The sequence below is a fragment of the Schistocerca serialis genome, chromosome 7, assembly GCF_023864345.2.
Source record: "Schistocerca serialis cubense isolate TAMUIC-IGC-003099 chromosome 7, iqSchSeri2.2, whole genome shotgun sequence".
Classification (NCBI taxonomy): Eukaryota; Metazoa; Arthropoda; class Insecta; order Orthoptera; family Acrididae; genus Schistocerca; species Schistocerca serialis.
Window position 1 is genome coordinate 583,920,846 of NC_064644.1, and position 17,225 is coordinate 583,938,070.

The 17,225-nt window shown below is 46.4% G+C and overlaps 1 protein-coding gene and 1 non-coding gene across 3 annotated transcripts in view; one reads left to right on the forward strand and one right to left on the reverse strand.

The window, feature by feature from the left end:
* The window catches only part of LOC126412485 (protein white-like), a 279,379-nt gene that overhangs the window by 254,532 nt on the left and 7,622 nt on the right, over positions 1–17,225 (reverse strand). The gene's annotated exons all lie outside the window — the stretch shown is intronic.
* Trnaa-ugc (transfer RNA alanine (anticodon UGC)) lies at positions 11,631–11,704 on the forward strand. Its single transcript has one exon. It is a non-coding gene; the product is annotated as a tRNA-Ala (tRNA).

The following is a 17,225-nucleotide window of genomic DNA, read 5'->3' on the forward strand; positions in this document are numbered from 1 at the left end:
AAATAAAACAATAAAAGAGATGTTATTCCGAACAAAGGAAAGAATTGTCAACGCCTGTTACCCTTGAGGCCAAATATTGATCAGGTTCTTCTCTAATGATGACGCAAGTTTCATATCGTCTTACGCCAGCAGCAAAATGTGTTAGTGTTCCATTATGTGTTTATCACACTCTCTAACCACTGTACATTTCAAATGGTTCAAATGGTTCTCAGCACTATGGGACTTAACATCTGAGGTCATGAGTCCCCTAGAACTTAGAACTAGTTAAACCTAACTAACCTAAGGACATCACACACATCCATGCCCGAGGCAGGATTCGAATCTGCGACTGTAGCGGTTGCAAGGTTCTGAATGAAGCGCCTAGAGGCGCTCGGCCACACGAGCCGGCGCTTTACATTTCAGATATATTTGCACTAACTCTGCTAATACTTCATACTGCCAGTGGCAGCTCTAACCAACCATTCGGAGTTACCACCGAAACGACTCATCTTTGGATCCGTGGTTACTGCAACATGTTTGCTTCTACTATCGAATACTTGCAGCGAATCTGTTTTAGCTGTTAACTGTGACGCTCCCCGAAGATGCAGAAACAGATCTTGCCGGCATGTTTAATTATTGTGTGATTTCATAAGTGGAAGTACAGTCAGTCATTGTGGCTGATGATTATATACTCGCCATACAAAACACAAGTCACCGACTTTGAAGAGCACGGCAGTCGCTTTGGAACGCTGTAACGGTGTAGACCTGGTGATTGGCGGTTAGGCGACCCTACACAGATAGCCAAATCGTTCGCTCGAATTGTCCAGAATGTTTCTCAAACCAATCACGAACAGTTGCTACCCGGCGACACGGTATATTGTTATCCATTAAATTCAGTCGTTGTTTGCCTGCAAATAGTCGCCAAATAGCCGAACGTAACCGTTACCACTCAACGATCGGTTCAGTTGGACCAGAGGACTCAGTCCATTCCATGTAAACACAGCCCACAGCATTACGGAGCCACCACCAGCTTGCACAGTGCCTTGTTGATGACATGCGTTCTTGGCTTTTCGGGATCAGCACCATACTAGAACCCTACCATCAGCTCGTACCAACTGAAATCGGAACTCATTTGACCAGGTCACCGTTTTCCAGCCGGTTAGGATACAACCGATATGGTCACGCCGGCCCTAGTGGCCGAGCGGTTCTAGGCGCTACAGCCTGGAACCACGTGACCGCTACGGTCGCAGCTTCGAATCCTGCCTAGGGCATGGATGTGTGTGATGTCCTTAGGTTAGTTAGGTTTAAGTAGTTCTAAGTCTAGGGAACTGATGACCTCAGATGTTAAGTCCCGTAGTGCTCAGAGCCATTTGAAACATTACAGTCCCCGGCCAGCAGCCGCCTAAGTTCTATTCTGGAAGTAACGCGGAAAACGTGTTGTTCGAATACGTAATAACGCCTAATCGGAAAATAATCGCGGGATAAATAAACCTGTGATTCTGGCAGGGTTATTGAAGTTAATCGGTGAACAAATTTTGACAATGGCAGTAGCAGCTACAGAATTGGTGATGCTAAAAATCTCCGCAACGCTATCATGCTTACCAAATGACCCTGTGACGGAACGCGCCACTCTTCTTTGGATCTTCTCTATCTCCTCTGTCAACCCGACCTGGTACGGATCCCACACTGATGAGCAATACTCAACTATAGGTCGAACGAATCTTTTGTAAGGCACCTCCTTTATTGATGGACTACATTTTCTAAGGACTCTCCCAATAAATCTCAACCTGGCACCCGCCTTACCAACAATTAATTTTATATGATCATTCCACTTCAAATCGTTCCGTACGCATACTCCCAGATATTTTACAGAAGTAACTGCTACCAGTGTTTTTTCCGCTATCATACAATAATACAATAAAGGAACCTTCTTTCTATGTATTCGGAATACATTACATTTATCTATGTTAAGGGTCAATTGGCACTCCCTGTACCAAGTGCCTATCCGCTGCAGATCTTACCGCATTTCGCTACAATTTTTTAATGCTGCAACTTCTCTGTATACTACAGCATCATCCGCGAAAAGCCGCATGGAACTTCCGACACTATCTACTAGGTCATTTATCCACTATTACCACTGGCTGAACGCATGCTACATCTACATCTACATCTACATTTATACTCCGCAAGCCACCCAACGGTGAGTGACGGAGGATACTTTACGTGCCACCGTCATTACCTCCCTTTCCTGTTCCAGTCGCGTATGGTTCGCGGGAAGAACGAGTGCCGGAAAGCCTCCGTGCGCGCTCGAATCTCTCTACATTCCTGATCTCCTCGGTAGGTATAGGTAGGGGGAAGCAACATATTCGATACCTCATCCAGAAACGCATCCTCTCGTAACCTGGACAGCACGCTACACCGCGATGCAGAGCGCCTCTCTTGCAGAGTCTGCCACTTGAGTCTGCTAAACATCTCCGTAACGCCATCACGCTTACCAAAGAACCCTGTGACGAAACGCGCCACTCTTCTTTGGATCTTCTCTATCTCCTCTGTCAACCCGATCTGGTACGGATCCCACACTGATGAACAATACTCAACTATAGGTCGAACGAGTGTTTTGTAAGCCACCTCCTTTGTTGATTATTTTCCAAGGAGTCTCCCAATGAATCTCAACCTGGCACCCGCCTTACCAACAATTAATTTTATATGATCATTCCACTTCAAATCGTTCCGTACGCATACTCTCAGATATTTTACAGAAGTAACTGCTACCAGTGTTTGTTCCGCTATCATATAATCATACAGTAAAGGATCAAGCGCCGACAAGCCGGTCGGGAACGGTAGAGCAGAGAGGAGCTGCGACATGACGTCAGCCAATCGCACGCTGACCGAGCCCTCTCCAGGACGACAACCCGACAACCGCGGCCCGCAGGTGAAGAGGACGTAAGCGCGGCGCCCTACTGGTCTCGTCCAGTTGCACAGCAGCATCAAGATTAGCCACTTATATAGCAGCCACTTGGAAGTGTATAGGCTGAAGAATCCTGTTTATTTCGTAGGTACCCATTTTTTTGCGACACATCTGTGTAACACAGAGAGAAGTATTGTAATTGCTCACTTATTAATACGATTCATTTGAATGTAGCAATCCGAGAAAGCAGGTTTCCTAGACACCCCATATTTGACGACTAGGCAGGATTCAAAAATGAGTATGCCAGTCCTTGCATTCTCATGCACTCCACAACTGGGCTACTGTCTCATCCGAATGCCACACAGACGTGTATACTGCAGAAATCCGACCAAATGGAAATCCACAATAAGGCCCTTTTCGGTTTACGTCAAATGCTGATAACGCTGCCTCACACACGTACTCGGCAACTCTGTATTCCTCACTGTGACCGTCCAACATCTGCCGCTGTTCACGCCCTTTACATACGCCGCCAGGCCTGGCAACAACACTAAACATGAACAACAGTAATGCGCTCTGGTGGTCGTCGCACCAGTCACAAGGAATTGCAAATCCAGTTATTTAATACCCACCGATGGTGTGTACGTGTATCAGTTTATACTAACATCCGACTATGCCTTATTTCTTTTTGTCAGGTAGTGTATCAACGCTCAAACGAGCGAGAATGTGAAGCTGCCGTTTATAGGAAAAGCCAATGCCAAAACACTGTAGCAAAACGCAGGGAAATCCATTTTCTAGTAACTCTAGAGGATTGATTGTCACTTCGGAAACCTTACTGGAGCAGATAAGACCCAAAGGCATCTCGCAAGTATTGTCCCAAGATGGTTTAGTATATGGAGATAGCCATCTCCAATGGGAATTGTTACAAGAGGCTTTGAACATCTCTAAGAAGTCTTCTATTAAAATACCGAAAGAGCGCATTCCAGGAAAATCAGCAATGCATTATGACGACTATCTACCACTAGACTGCATGTCACCTGGTAAAGCAGCGTCCACGTGACACCGCAAGGACATTACATAAGCAGAGCAGAGACAAATGGGAAAAATCTTCGGGTGCAGTACACTAGTCACAAAACCAGTCAAAGCACGCAAAGCCGACCAGCTAATCACCAATCCAGGTACAATGTTGCGCCACTACATCCACATTCCACCTTCCATGTACGTTCATGCCTTATCTATCCTCATCAAGCAACTGGGAAGTCCCCAACCATGAGAGCCATCCAGATGTATAAGGATGGGGAATTTTGTTAGTGATAATACGGTTCGCAAGTGGTAAAATCCACTGTCTTGAGCGACTTTGACTATGGGCAGATATTTATAACTCGGGGTGGGAGAGCGACTACCTCGCAAATGGCGAAGCTAGTTGAGTGTTGAGACACTCTTGTCGCGATCACCGATGGGAAGTGGTGGGAGGACGATGAAATCACGAGTAGGCGATAAGGTGTTCACCCCTCATCATAGAACTCGGAGTTTGGTGGCTTGCCAGCTCTGAAAAGCAGGCTAGATGGAGATCTGCGGCAGGTCTGATGACAGAGTACAGAGTACACAGGCACAGGTGTTTTGGGTGACATAATTCAGCAGAAACTGTTAAATTCTGGATTCCACATCAGACACCCTACGAGTTCACATGTTGTCCCATAGACTTCTTCAGTTACGACTGCAGTGGGCAAGGGCCCAACGATATTGGACCGGGGATGATTGGAAACATGCCGCTTTGTCAGATGAATCATGCTTCCTGTTATGGTCGTGTCCGTATACGCTGTCATCAAGATGGGTGCTCGATACATGCATTGTGCTGTATTACGCTAGGGGTGGCATTCAGCGGGGTGCAATGGAACCTGTGGTAGTAATCGAAGCCACCATGATATTTGTGGAGCATATGAGCATTACCGCTAGCCACGGGCATCCATTCACGCTTGGACTCTTCTGCAACAGTAATGGAACTTTCAGCAGGTTAACTGTCCCTGTCGCAGGGCCAGAGTGGTTTCATGAGCATGACAGCGAATTTACGCTGATGTCTTGCCACCAAATTCGCCTGTTATGAACTCGATGGAACGTATCTGTGAAGCTGTGGTGCCAATCCGGTGTCCACAAACCACCGGTCGGTAATTTCTGGGAACTGGGTGACCTGTGCCTAGTCATCTGGTGCCATCCACCTCCAATAAACTACCACGACTCGTCGACCCATGCCATGCAGTATCGCTGCTGTACTGAATTCCAAACGTGGATGAACAACTATTACAAAAGAAACTTCCTGGCAGATTAAAACTGTGTGCCCGACCGAGACTCGAACTCGGGACCTTTGCCTTTCACGGGCAAGTGCTCTACCATCTGAGCTACCGAAGCACGACTCACGCCCGGTCCTCACAGCTTTACTTCTGCCAGTATCTCGTCTCCTACCTTCGAGTCTCGGTCGGGCGCACAGTTTTAATCTGCCAGGAAGTTTCATATCAGCGCACACTCCGCTGCAGAGTGAAAATCTCATTCTGGGAACTATTACAAAGGTTGTCAAAATGTTTTGACTCATCGCTGTTTATCTCATTAAATGACCGTACCAGGAGAATCAGCCGTTCGCTCTCATCTTACAGTTATGCAGATTGAAAGTTCCTTATCAAAAATAACAACTACCAGCTTATTACTATTTTCCACATCATAGAATTCGTGAACACACTAGTAACTTGTAAGAGTAAAATCGATGTCTTGCGTGAGGAGAGTGTTCGGCCAGTTCTTTGGCGAGCAGTGTCTCCGCCAATGAGAGATCAGCGTGCCCTCTTGCCGGTGACGCATGAACAACGCCCAGACAGGACAAGGGGATCGAACGGGGCAAAGGCAGTTCTTGGCGAGAGGAGACTTCGTTGCTGGTTTTACTATGTGCGCGGTTCCTTTGTGATCAGCCGTGCGATGGGGCGTTTTTAGTCGAGAAGACAAGTGTGCAAACCTGCGTCAGATTGCTTGCTGCACAATCTTGTTACGAGCTACAAGTTAACGTGAGTTGAAGGCTAACACTGTGAGCTTAGCGTGTCAGGTCAGTGCAACGATTGTTAGGTCTGTAACGAGCCATTATCAGTGGTATGATTTAACGTCACCGAGCGGTTCTAGGCGCTTCAGTCTGGAACCGCGCGACCGCTACGGTCGCAGGTCCGAATCCTGCCTCGGGCATGGATGTGTGTGATGTCCTTAGGTTAGTTAGGTTTAAGTAGTTCTAAGTTCTAGGGGACTGATGACCTCAGAAGTTAAGTCCCATAGTGCTCAGAGCCATTTGAACCATTTGAGCCATTTAACGTCACTCCTGTTGTGAGATGGTCAGTCTTGACTCACGTTTCCGGATCTTAAGCGAGCTAAGTAAAGCACATTCCCATTTGTTTAACTATTCCTGATACTTTCGTAGGATTCTTAAAGAATTTTCGGGTAGATTCCTTGCTATTTAGAGACAATGAATGCCACATGGTTTATGTACAAATAACTATATTCTTCTCTGTGCTATGATTTGTGTTTTGAGTTGAAATAATCATTAACTCGAATAAGATCTCTCCGAGTTTACTTACGTTTCCTTGCCGCTGTTAAACTGATAATTTAAATATACTAATTCTGCATAACTTGCTATGCTTTTGTGCACTTTGCAACTGAGCCGCAGTAGAGCTTCTGCTGCGAAAACATGCCTTCACCAAACCTGCTTATTCATACACTATGTGATCAACAGTATCTGGACACCCCCAAAAACATACTTTTTCATATTAGATGCATTGTGCTGCCACTAACTGCCAGGTACTCCATATCAGAGACCTCAGCAGTCATTAGACAACGTGAGAGAGCAGAATCCGGTGCTCCGCGGAACTCACGGACTTCGAACACGGTCAGGTGATTGGGTGTCTCTTTTGTCACACGTCTGTACGCGAGTTTTCCACACTCCTAAACATCCCTATGTCCACTGTTTCCGATAAGATAGTGAAGTGGAAACGTGAAGGGTCACGTACAGCATAAAAGCGTACAGGCCGACCTCATCTGTTGACTGACAGAGACCGCCGACAGTTGAAGAGGATCGTAATGTGTAATAGGCAGACATCTATCCACACCATCACACAGGAATTCCAGACTGCATCAGGATCCACTGCAAGTACTATGACTGGCGGGAGGTGAGAAAACTTGGATTTCATGGTCGAGCGGCTGCACATAAGCCACACATCACGTCAGTAAATGCCAAACAACGCCTGGATTGGTGTAAGGAGCGTAAACATTGGACGATTGAACAGTGGAAAACGTTGTGTGGAGTGAAGAATCACGGTATAAAATTCGGCGATTCGATGGCAGGATTTGGATATGGCGAATACCCGGTGAACGTCATCTGCCCGCGTGTGTAGTGCCAACAGTAAAACTCGGAGACGGTAGTGTTATGGCGTGGTGTTTTTCATGGAGGGGGCTTGCACCCCTTGTTTTGCGTGGCACTATCGCAGCACAGGCCTACACTGATCTTTGAAGCATCTTCTTCCTTCCCACTGTTGCATCTTTCAACACGATCGAACACCTGTTCATGATGCACGATCTGTACCGTAATGGTTACACGACAATAACGTCCCTGTAATGGACTGGCCTGCACAGAGTCCTGACCTGAATCCTACAGAACACTTTTGGGATGTTTTGGAACGGCGACTTCGTGCCAGGCTTTACCGACTGACATCGAAACCTCTCCTCAGTGGAGCACTCCGTGAAGAATGGGCTGCCATTACCCAAGAAACCTTGCAGCACCTGAATGACCGTATTCCTGCGAGAGTGCAAGCTGTCATCAAGGCTAAAGGTTGGCCAACACCATTTTGAGTTTCAGCATTACCGAAGGAGGGCGCCACGAACTCCTCATTTTCAGCCAGGTGTACGGATACTTTTGATCACACAGTGTATTAGTTGCTTTCACAGTCAGCATTTATTTCTTCAGGAGCATGATCTTCTCTGTATAATCTTTAAGAATTTTAAGGCAAATTGAAACAAGAGCTTCGTAGCAACCGTCCATTTCTCTTGCTCCATTCAGTATTTCTTCTAGTACCACATATTTTCAGGCTTTCTGTGGAAAAGTACTAAGATAACAATCTGAGGTGTATGTGCTCATTGCACATGCCCTTGTCAATAAGATGAAGCACTTACACATTTCAAACGTCGTATCATGAAATTATGAAATTTGATCATTAAAGTTCATTCACATGTTCATTGATGCGCATAGGTTTACATGTTTCGCGAAAGCAAGCCTTCCCCTTCTGAAATCATCCTTAAAATATAGTCAGATAGCGTTTAATAAAATTTCGTGTTACAATTTAATGTTACAAGAGAGAATTTCAAAGATTTTACAGTGGACTTCTTACATTGATATCCTGAGAATTCAAGTACACCGGCAGCTTGCAAGATGATCGACGATTTTTGTGGCTGGATACTGTATACGCTTCTGAACTACCATCTTCGAAAACGAATAGTATGGTGGCTTTTTACAGTGTCACAGGTGTAGACATTACTGTTCTTCCGAATATGCGATTTGAATAATTTCTTGGAGCGACGCCGACTTGATGAATAACTCGCAGCGGAAAACTTAGTTCGAGGTCACATCTTCTCAATAGGCATTCCCGTCTTTTCTGCTGTTATACTGCGTGACGCATTAATTACGTGTTACACAGCATTGTCCGACCACTGAGTGTGTCCAAGTCAGGCGAAATAACGAAAAACAATTGCAACCGTTGACGGAATGTACTCAAAACCGATTCCCCTGGTGCACACTGGTGGTGCGAGTACATTTCCACGATTACTGTAGGGAAACGGCGAGAAGTCTCTTACATCGATTTTCACTTCAAGACAAGTCTGATCTAACGTGCCCTAAGGACAAGACCACATGCAAGCTGAAGCCACGACAGACAAGTCTTCCGAAGTAAGAGTGATTTCAGGTGTGCCGCAGGGGAGTGTCGTAGGACCGTTGCTATTCACATTATACATAAATGACCTTGTGGATGACATCGGAAGTTCACTGAGGCTTTTTGCGGATGATGCTGTGGTATATCGAGAGGCTGTAACAATGGAAAACTGTACTGAAATGCAGGAGGATCTGCAGCGAATTGACACATGGTGCAGGGAATAGCAATTGAATCTCAATGTATACAAGTGTAATGTGCTGCGAATACATAGAAAGAAAGATCCCTTATCATTTAGCTACAATATAGCAGGTCAGCAACTGGAAGCAGTTAATTCCATAAATTATCTGTGAGTACGCATTAGGAGTGATTTAAAATGGAATGATCATATAAAGTTGATCGTCGGTAAAGCAGATGGCAGACTGAGATTCATTGGAAGAATCCTAAGGAAATGCAATCCGATAACAAAGGAAGTAGGTTACAGTACGCTTGTTCGCCCACTGCTTGAATACTGCTCATCATTGTGGGATCCGTACCAAATAGGGTTGATAGAAGAGATAGAGAAGATCCAACGGAGAGCAGTGCGCTTCGTTACAGGATCATTTAGTAATCGCGAAAGCGTTTCGGAGATGATAGATAAACTCCAGAGGAAGACTCTGCAGGAGAGACGCTCAGTAGCTCGGTACGGGCTTTTGTTGAAGTTTCGAGAACATACCTTCACCGAGGAGTCAAGCAGTATATTGCTCCCTCCTACGTATATCTCGCGAAGAGACCGTAAGGATAAAATCAGAGAGATTAGAGCCCACACAGAGGCATACCGACAATCCTTCTTTCCACGAACAATACGAGACTGGAATAGAAGGGAGAACCTCCGCCACACACCGTCAGGTGGCTTGCGAGGTATGGATGTAGATGTAGATGTAGACAAGCTAGAAGTGAAACGATCGTACGGCGTTATTGGTCGGGAGTTGTTGGGGTTGTTAGACCGCCCAGTTAATTGACACCACTTCGGCGACCTGCACGTCGATCATAGGTTCTGTGTGCTCTCCAGATATACACATCTAATACAGCTGAAAGTGAACTAAGACAACCTTCGGCAACCGACAGACAGACCAGCAGAACAAAGCAGGTGCTCCAGGTCCCAGACACTCGTAATGAATTGCAGTTCATTCTAATTCCGAGCGACACCAAGGGCGCCAGGACTGACTCGCAAACGTGGAACGCAACCTGTTTCTGTGTGCCTTGATGTATAACAGTGCCGCTTTGCCTGCTGATCAGTTAGCTTCCACAGACGCCACAGTGGAAAAAACAAGAATTCTGCTGTTTCGTTCTGTTTTAAGGTTGTCAGAAGGTTATTGTCCTGAAGAAATGTTTCGAATACTTCTACCGACTCTCTCTGCCTTGCATGGATCCAGCAGAGGCCGTGCGCTCAGCAAAACTTTTTCCACACAATGAAGAAATCTTGTTGCAGCCCCAAGTGTTGTGCCAGAAAAAGAAGGAATAGGTTGTAACCTCGCATCGATTCGAACGCATTAGGGACGGAGCACTGCATCTGCTAGACTACTATAGACGCGGAAGTCAATCACAAAGTTGTTTGAAAAAATTTCTGATACGCACTGTACAAAACCTAAAACCGAGGATTCTAGGAGAAGTATCGTGTCATCTGTGGTGTCACCGCCAGACACCACACTTGCTAGGTGGTAGCCTTTAAATCGGCAGCGGTCCGTTAGTATACGTCGGACCCGCGTGTCGCCACTGTCAGTGATTGCAGACCGAGCGCCGCCACACGGCAGGTCTAGAGAGACTTACTAGCACTCGCCCCAGTTGTACAGCAGACTTTGCTAGCGATGCTACACTGACAAATACGCTCTCATTAGCCGAGACGATAGTTAGCATAGCCTTCAGCTACATCTTTTGCTACGACCTAGCAAGGCGCCATAGCATTTGATATTTCTCTTATGAAGCATGTACAATCAAGAGCGATGTTCTACAATTATGGATTAAAGTTAAGTATTACAGCAACTGCGTCCGTTTTTCTAAGTTCTCATTTCCTTGTAATGTTCCAGACCTCACGCCAGACTGCGTGAGCATTAAGCGCGTGCCTTTCGGCTTCCTCTCATAGTGACTTGGCTGTCTTGCCAAGTCACAACATCATCTTCGGCGCCCCTCTCTCTCTTTTGGTGCCTCCCCACGCTGTCTCTTGCCCCTCTCTGGCTTCTCCCTCTCTTCCTCATTTTTCCCCCTCCATAACCCCTCTTTCTCTCTCCCCTCTTCCAACTCTCTTTCCTCCTCCCCTTCTCTCCCCTCTCCAATCCCCGTCCCCTACTTCCTCCCACCCCCACCCCCGTCACCCATCTCTCCCTCTTCCCCCTTCCCTCTCCCCGCCCCCTCCTCTCTCTCTCTCTCTCTCTCTCTCTCTCTCTCTCTCTCTCTCTCTCTCTCCCCCCCCACCTCCTCTTTTGACAAAAGTGTTGGTTACTGGTGTCTATAAAGTGCGTTGTCTTTAACTCCGCTGCTCAGGGTGACAAGCATTTAGATTTTGCACATCTATTTCTCTGTAAGTACTGAATCCTACCACCTGGCCAGTTTCTATTAAAAGTAATTCGCCTTCCACTATTATCATTCGGTCGGAAAATTGTCTCTAAATTACAGTGAAATGAACAGCCTTAGCTGATTACAGGCGTTGACATACGTCAGCGGGGACAGATGAAAATGTGTGCCCCGACCGGGACTCGATCCCGGTATCTCCTGCTTCGCGGGAGGCGTGCCAGAAATAAATTCCTGCAGTCGCGCTATCCTCTGTGTCCTCGGTGGCTCAGATGGATAGAGCGTCTGCCATGCAAGCAGGAGATCCCGGGTTCGAGTCCCGGTCGGGGCACAGATCTTCATCTGTCCCTGTTGACGTATGTCAACGCCTGTAAGCAGCTAAGGGTGTTCATTTCATTGTAATTTCATTCTAACGAGCTGCATGGTCTCCATCTTAGTATGTCTCTAAAATGTTGCATTTCTGTAGATCGCTTAGTTGGCACATATGAGTTGCCGGACACAGCGGACGAAGTTATTTGACCACTTGGGCCATTATTCTCATCCCTGGTGATTTTAAGTTTTGTGAACAGTCGCTTGAGACATGTTTCTGTGTCCTAATGCTGGAAACGTCATGAGAGGGTATAGAGGGTGTAGAGACGGTAGCTGTTTTACGAATTCAGACTCAGGATTGGATCTTTCCAGTGTCTCACAAAGCCAAACCTGATATTTAGGCACTAACAGATCATGCACTTCGACCAGGAAATCACAAAATTCGACTCTCCGATACTGTAGTTTTATCAAGGTTCAATCTTTACAAAACTACAATGTACAGAGATGTCATATAAGTTCAGAAACATAAAAATAACAGGAAAGAAGAAATACTACAATTCGACAATCTGTGGGATCTAGTGCCAAATTAAGCGAACACGGCCACCTCTTGTGCAGTACAGGCTGCGTTACACACACAGGCGACGCTCCGCGATCTGCGACGGTGGTCGGGTCACGCGGCTTGCATACGAGCAGCTCGGTTTACGGATCTAGGAGGCCACGACGAACTGCCTTTATAGCTTAAAACACTCTTGGCGGAAGTTTCAGTTCCTTTTTCCCTTTTCTCGACAATCCGTTGCGCTCCACATACCAGAAAGGTTGGATATCTGTGATTTTAAGGACTTTGACCCGCAGTTCTGACAGAAGCCATAACAGCCTGTCTCTCGGAAATGCGACGTACAGGCCGTTAAAGAAATTAGTGTCTTGGGAACACTCAGCGTAGGTGCTTATCTTGTACTGGCATAAATAAATAATGAAAGGCTTATCTGGTCCGAAAAAGCAAAAATGCAGAGCCTCGTGAAGATTGCGATTGCAACGGTTACTGCCTTGACATAAAACGCGCAGCAGTCGAAAGCTAGATGTTACATAAACTACTGCACTCTTACTGGTTTTGCTAGTAACTTTCCAGAGAAACCGGTCCTGTAGATAGGCCTATTTACCTATGCAGTGAAACGTTTCAGTGCTGTACTCTGAAAGATGGTACTGAAATAAAAAGAAAGAATGTAAAACCTCTTTACCAGAGTCAACGATTAGCTACAGTAACAGAATTCGTGTAGCACAAGCAAGGACGATTAAAGGGCGATAATAGTACGAATAAATTTTGCCGAAATTCTATGCTAAAACAGCGAGCATAAGCACAAAGTATGCGACTGGTATTACTACTTTATCCTAGAATCGTGATACAAAGAAGTTCAACTAATTGATATCACTAAAAGTCCCCCGTCGCAGTTTTTGTCTGTATTGAGTTTCAGGGGCTACTGTACTATGGGGAGTTTGGAACTGTTTTCAGTAACATACAGGCTGATTCACAACTAGAATTTATGTAAGTAATCTACGACCCCTATGCCAGACAAGTAGTCCGGCCATAGATTTTAGTACTAAGTGAAATGAACATCTTACTTTTTAAGGAAGAAGGTGCAAAATACAGAAGACTTGCACAAAAGTTATTTTCTTCGTATGCACGACTCCCAAAAATAATGTCGATAAACGGAAAGAGAATAGCTGTTGGGATGGCTAACGAAAGGGGAAGTGTACTGCAGTTATGGGACCTAACGGGGAGAAACAATGTTAACGAAAATATGAGCTTAAAAAAACCCCACACTGAAAAAACTTGCAAGAAAGATAGAAGCTAAGAAGTTGACAAGTCTGCTCCCTGGTAAAATACACGGTCCAGTCACATTAACGTGACCACCGCCTGTGTTTGACACCAACGTGCAATAACCACTCAGACGGCATTGCACAGCACTAGCAGTGGAGGGTGTATAAGGTCTGTCAGGGGGAGGCGGCAACACTGCAGTCTTTGTCCTAAGTGGAAACGGAGCGATTTACCTGACACCCAAAAGGGCGTGATCACTGGCTTTCGGGCCGAGGGTGGACGCATTTACGAAACAGCGAAGTTGCTAAATTGTTCCTACACCCCAGACCACCACAGTCTCCGGATTAAAATCCAATCGAGATTCGATGAGAGCACCTCGATCGGGCTGTCCGCGTCACGAATCCTCAGTCGAGAACCCTGGCGCAGAACCTCGTTTACTCTCTTCCTGCATACAGGGTGTTACAAAAAGGTACGGCCAAACTTTCAGGAAACATTCCTCACACACAAATAAAGAAAAGATGTTATGTGGACATGTGTCCGGAAAAGCTTAATTTCCATGTTGGAGCTCATTTTAGTTTCGTCATTATGTACTGTACTTCCTCGATTAACCGCCAGTTGGCCCAATTGACGGAAGGTAATGTTGACTTCGGTGCTTGTGTTGACATGCGACTCATTGCTCTACAGTACTAGCATCAAGCACATCAGTACGTAGCATCAACAGGTTAGTGTTCATCACGAACGTGGTTTTGCAGTCAGTGCAATGTTTGCAAATGCGGAGTTGGCAGATGCCCATTTGATGTGTGGATTAGCACGGGGCAATAGCCGTGGCGCGGTACGTTTGTATCGAGACAGATTTCCAGAACGAAACTGTCCCGACAGGAAGAAGTTCGAAGCAATTGATCGGCGTCTTAGGGAGCACGGAACATTCCAGCCTATGACTCGCGACTGGGAAAGACCTAGAACGACGAGGACACCTGCAATGGACGAAGCAATTCTTCGTGCAGTTGACGATAATCCTAATGTCAGCGTCAGAGAAGTTGCTGCTGTACAAGGTAATGTTGACCACGTCACTGTATGGAGAGTGCTACGGGAGAACCAGTTGATTCCGTGCCATGTACAGCGTGTTCAGGCACTATCAGCAGCTGATTGGCCTCCACGGGTACATTTCTGCGAATGGTTCATCCAACAATGTGTCAATCCTCATTTCAGTGCAAATGTTCTCTTTACGGATGAGGCTTCATTCCAACGTGATCAAATTGTAAATTTTCACAATCAACATGTGTGGGATGACGTGAATCCGCACGCAATTGTGCAATCACGTCATCAACACAGATTTTCTGTGAACGTTTGGGCAGGCATTGTTGGAAATGTCTTGATTGGGCCCCATGTTCTTCCACCTAGGCTCAATGGGGCACGTTATCATGATTTCATACGGGACACTCTACCTGTGCTGCTAGAACATGTGCCTTTACATGTACGACACAACATGTGGTTCATGCACGATGGAGCTCCTGCACATTTCAGTCGAAGTGTTCGTACGCTTCTCAACAACAGATTCGGTGACCGATGGATTGGTAGAGGCGGACCAATTCCATGGCCCACGCTCTCCTGACCTCAACCCTCTTGACTTTCATTTATGGGGGCATTTGAAAGCTCCTGTCTACGCATCCCCGGTACCAAATGTAGAGACTCTTCGTGCTCGTATTGTGGATGGCTGTGACACAATACGTCATTCTCCAGTGCTGCATCAGCGCATCAGGGATTCCATGCGACGGAGGGTAGATGCATGTATCCTCGCTAACGGAGGACATTTTGAACATTTCCTGTAACAAAGTGTTTGAAGTCACGCTGGTATGTTCTGTTGCTGTGTGTTTCCATTCCATGATTAATGTGATTTGAAGAGAAGTAATAAAATGAGCTCTAACATGGAAAGTAAGCGTTTCCGGACACATGTCCACATAACATATTTTTTTTCTTTGTGTGTGAGGAATGTTTCCTGAAAGTTTGGCCGTACCTTTTTGTAACACCCTGTATATCACAACGGTCCGCGTTGCAAAACGTGATACTTCAGACTTTTGATAGAGGGTCACATCCATGTGGCTGGTCACTTTACAAGACATACTTCCCGAACAATCGGGTACGTGTATCTTATACTTTCCGCAAATCACTTTAGGCGACTGCAGGATGGAGAAAAAAAAAATTGTTGCAGATATCTTCGTGTCATACATGTACTCCCTTTCTGAAGGCGTCAGCTACAAACATAATCCGAAAACAAATGAAAACACCGAAGTGAGTCACGGAACGAGCGGCGATGCCTACAGCTGAGGCAGGGGTGCCGCGTTCGTTGCCCGGCGAGCACCTGCGGCGTCTCTCCCTGACTTGCAGCCTCGCTCCGGAGGAAAGAACTAGAAAGGAGTCCACGCAACCTGACGAAGCCGCCCGGCAAGCCTCGTGACCGGCCTGCAGCGCCGGCGACACGCAACCCGCCCAGGCGACGCCTGGTTGCTACTTTTGCTGCACCAGGCCGCCAATTAGCGCTCTCCTCATTGTGTGGCCCAAAATAAAGAACCCGTGACAAAACAGAACTCCCCTGACAATCTTAACAGCGGAGAGATCATCTGAAAACGAGTCAGAATACCAGAAAATATTGCTCAAAGTGAGTTTAACGTGGAGAGATGTCCAAGAAACCGCGAGACTGCTACGGTCGCAGGTTCGAATCCTGCCTCGGGCATTGATGTGTGTGCTGTTCTTAGGTTGGTTAGGTTTAAGTAGTTCTAAGTTCTAGGGGACTGATGACCTCAGATGTTAAGTCCCATAGTGCTCAGAGCCATTTTTTTTTTTTTTTTTGTCCAAGAAAACGCCGGTTTGCTATGAAAGTAGCAATTAAAAGATTGGCATATATGAAAGATGCACGAATGTCCGACAAAATGTCGATGAGCCATAAAAATAGGAATACAAAGAGAGTCGTATTAGACATCATGACAAAGAACACACATGTTAACGTGCCCTTGAGGCAAGAGGCTCTCTCTCTCTCTCTCTCTTTCCCTCTCCAGAGTAACAGTTCCTTCACCTACCTCACTGGCCATTAAAATTGCTACACCACGAAGATGACGTGCTACAGACGCGAAATTTAACCAACAGGAAGAAGATGCTGTGATATGCAAATCATTAGCTTTTCAGAGCATTCACATAAGGTTGGCGCCGGCGGCGACACCTACAACGTGCTGACATGAGGAAAGTTTCCAACCGATTTCTCATAAACAAGCAGCAATTGGCCGGCATTGCCTGGTGAAACGTTATTGTGATGCCTCGTGCAAGGAGGAGAAATGCGTACCTTCACGTTTCCGACTTTGATAAAGATAGCCTAACGCGATTGCGGTTGATCGTATCGCGACATTGCTGCTCGCGTTGGTCGAGATCCAATGACTGTTAGCAGAATATGGAATCGGTGGGTTCAGGAGGGTAATACGGAACGCCATGCTGGATCCCAACGGCGTCGTATAACCAGCAGTCCAGATGACAGGCATCTTATCCGCATGGCTGTAACGGATCGTGCAGCCACGTCTCGATCCCTGAGTCAACAGATGGGGACGTTTGCAAGACAACAACCATCTGCACGAACAGTTCGACGACGTTTGCAGCAGCGTGCACTATCAGCTCGGAGACCATGGCTGCGGTTACCCTTGACGCTGCATCACAGACAGGAGTGCCTGCGAGGGTGTACTCAACG